We start from the raw sequence: 3,590 nt of genomic DNA, 5'->3' as shown, positions 1-3,590 counted from the left end.
TCTTTCAATATTCCACATTTTATACAGAAAACTCTTGGACACAAAATACCTTGTCTATTCACCCCCAAACTTATAACTCTTGTTCCATTGAACATTTGTCAGATTGTTTTTGTCAATATTTTTGCTTTTTCGACAACTTATCTGTCATCCACATTGCATTCATATTGACAATAATTACAAGCTTACAACCTTTCAATATCATCATGTCCATTTAACAAAATTTTGTAGTTTTTCTCCTGTATGTTTATTTACCCGCGATCTTCCTGAAAATCATTATCATGTCAAGGAGTGCTGTGAAGCTGCAGCAGTGTTTTCGAAGGAGTGCAAAGCAGTGACTAACTGTTCTTTAACATTGTGTAAAAATGACAAATTGTCATGTGATCTAAAATAGGTCTAAACTCCTGTAAATACAATCCAGATTAATCTGGAGTTAATTGATGGCCAAAATGCAAAATGTGAATTTTTCCCTGAATTAGCTGTAAATCTCTTTGATTCCAATGGGATTACACTATCTCTGCAATATGAACACCATGAATAATGACCCAATGGTTCATCGACTAGCTATTTCATAAATATCTCATAATATTTTCTTGAAATTGTTATAAAATGAATAAATGTTCTTCTAACAAAACTAGTATGAAAATTTCTGATAATGATACAAGAATCACGGATAGCATTAAGGTTAAAACATGAAAAAAAAAGTAAACCAGTTTGATGTGAGTGCTTACCCACAGAATATAAACACAGTACCAGTATATAGCAACCAGCACTACACAGGAACCATCAACTTATGTAAAACCTTACCATATCTCCAGTGTGAAGTAAATCAAACTCAGGATACACAAAATAGAGGGTAGAATAGACCTCATTCAAAAGTAACACACATATTCCACACAAACTGCTCCTTCATTGTGGTACTAGTTAGCACAAAGGAACTAATGTATACACACACACAAATCATGTCTCTTTTGTCATTTATCAACAAATTCAAACACAATTCTCCACAACATTTCTATTCACAGAACAATGAAGACAGATAAAATTCAATTTCATTTATTTTGTACAAGATCACTGAGGACTTTTTTTCTATGAAACCACATCCCTATTGCTTTGAAAATCAATCTATACCAACCAAGCACATTTGAACTATAAAAATATGCAACTTTGACTTTCGACATACAATTTTTAATATTCATGCTGTAATTTAAAACTTTACACTGGTTTTTTTTCAATGTTTTTGCATATTTCCAAAATTGAAATATAAATATTTTATCGTGGATGACCATTCAATAAGTAACTAATTTCCTCTCGTTTTCTTGTAAACGGAATAGCATTCTGAAAATCATCAGAATTATGTAAACAACTGACGCGAAGGAATAATATGCATTATCCAAGTTGATGTGCAAAGCATTAATGAAACAGGGGTCAACATGGCACCATTATCATATTACTGTATGGGTATATAATGTAGAATTAATCTAAAATCCCGTGAATATGATCCGGGTAACCTTGTGTTAAAGGGAGACTGCAACAAGATATATAGATATTTATAAATACAGTCGAAATTTACAGAAAAATAATAGTTCAGTGGAAAAACTCCAATATTGCAATATTCTGCTTAACCTGATAAGTTATTAGCAGCAAACCAGTGTGCATAAGATATTTGTTACAAGCATAAAGGCATATATTTTCATTTCTTCTTATTCAAGTATCTTTGAAAGGAAGAACAAAGAAAAAAAGATTAAAAAGTCCTGTATGGTTTTGTAGTAACACTCTATAATACAAAACTCTAACCACAAATAAAATGGCACGCTTTCTAGTGACGATCACCTTAGTAACTTGCATTTCTACAACTAACAACAAAGAACATACAGAAATTTGTTCTATGATAAATTAAAATCAAAATGTAATACAGTGAAGTCAGAACACAACTAGTTCAAACAGACATCGTCAAATCTCTGAAAAGTCTATAACTTTTTGATATATAGAGACATTTGCAGACTTGGGGCTACTTTGCATTGTTACAGCTTTAGGAAATACTGATGAAGTCTCCCATGTATTCCTCATCTTTTGATAGTTTATTTTCTATGTAAAGTATATGCTTTACATAGTATAATAAAGAGTATTTAAAACAATTGTATCTACAAGTATATTATAACATGCTTAAAATTGTTTTCTGTTCTGAACCAATAAATTGTTCAAAACCAGTATACCAGCTTTATCAGCTGAAGTCAAAGCCAGCTGATATATACCTTATTCAGTAACTCATTCAATATCAGTTGAATAATATATTAAACAAGCTATCAAGTCTTTGACCTATAGTATTACAGAACACTGAACTTTGCATACTGGTACAAATGTATTTTGTAATTTTTTATATATTTTTTTTTTGTATTCTTGCACACCATTTTCTCATTTTTACCATGTTATACATATCAAAAAAACAAAAACAAAACAAAAATGCCAAAATATAATTGCTATTCTTGTCAAACAATCACAACTTCATCCAACCAAGTGTTAAGGTATATCATGCATTCACTCACATAGTTTCCTTTTCCTAAATCAAAAATCCTTTAAAAAATCTTCATTCTAGAACTAAAAACCTTAAATACTGTATATAACAAAGATGCTGATCAAACATTTATTGTACATACATCTACATGTAAATACATGTTCAAGTAAAATAATTTTTCTGTATTTTTTCTGTCAAACATGATTTTAATGAAGACAAGAAAACACTAAATGTGTACAAATGTATTTGAAAATAAATTAAAACATTGTTTTCATAATATCGAACATTTTTTCACATTAAACATTTAAAAATGACAACACAAATGCCTTTGAAATGCACAACATGGATTAGAATGTGTGTTATCAACTCCAGAGTAGCTTCAACTCATTTCTATATTTTTTCCTATTTCACATTTATGTATTATCATTGTTAATTTTTATGTATATAACAATTTACAAAAATAGTAAAGGTCAGCAACTGGATGTAAAAACTAATGAAATTTATTTTTTGTTACAGATTTTCAAAAGTGATTCAAAGTATTACTAAGTTCTTAAATAAGATCAATCTCATAAGACAGTTTATGGTGTGCATTATGCATTTACAAAAGGAAACTTTGTCTTCAATGTTAAACATTGAACAGTTATATTTACCCTTATAGATAGGTTTTCAGTATAAAATTTTGATCAGTAACATACTCACTCAAGTATAGACAAGTTTTCGGTATAAAACATTGAACAGTTACATGTTCATTGTGACCCTATAAAGATGATTTTTCAATGTAAAATCTTGAACAGTTAGGAGTACAATTATACTCCTATAGGGACAGGATTTCACTGTAAAATCTTGAACATTTGGAAGTACAATTATACTCCTATAGAGACAGGATTTTACTGTAAAATCTTGAACAGTTAGGAGTACAATTATACTCCTATAGGGACAGGATTTCACTGTAAAATCTCGAACATTTAGGAGTACAATTATACTTCTATAGGGACAGGATTTCACTGTAAAATCTTGAACATTTGGAAGTACAATTATACTCCTATAGGGACAGGATTTCATCGTAAAATCTTGAACA

This window comes from Ylistrum balloti, unplaced genomic scaffold (genome assembly GCF_031769215.1).
Source record: "Ylistrum balloti isolate Yb309-2 unplaced genomic scaffold, AGI_CSIRO_Ybal_v1 Utg371438, whole genome shotgun sequence".
NCBI classification, from domain to species: Eukaryota; Metazoa; Mollusca; class Bivalvia; order Pectinida; family Pectinidae; genus Ylistrum; species Ylistrum balloti.
This window is presented reverse-complemented; position numbering follows the sequence as displayed.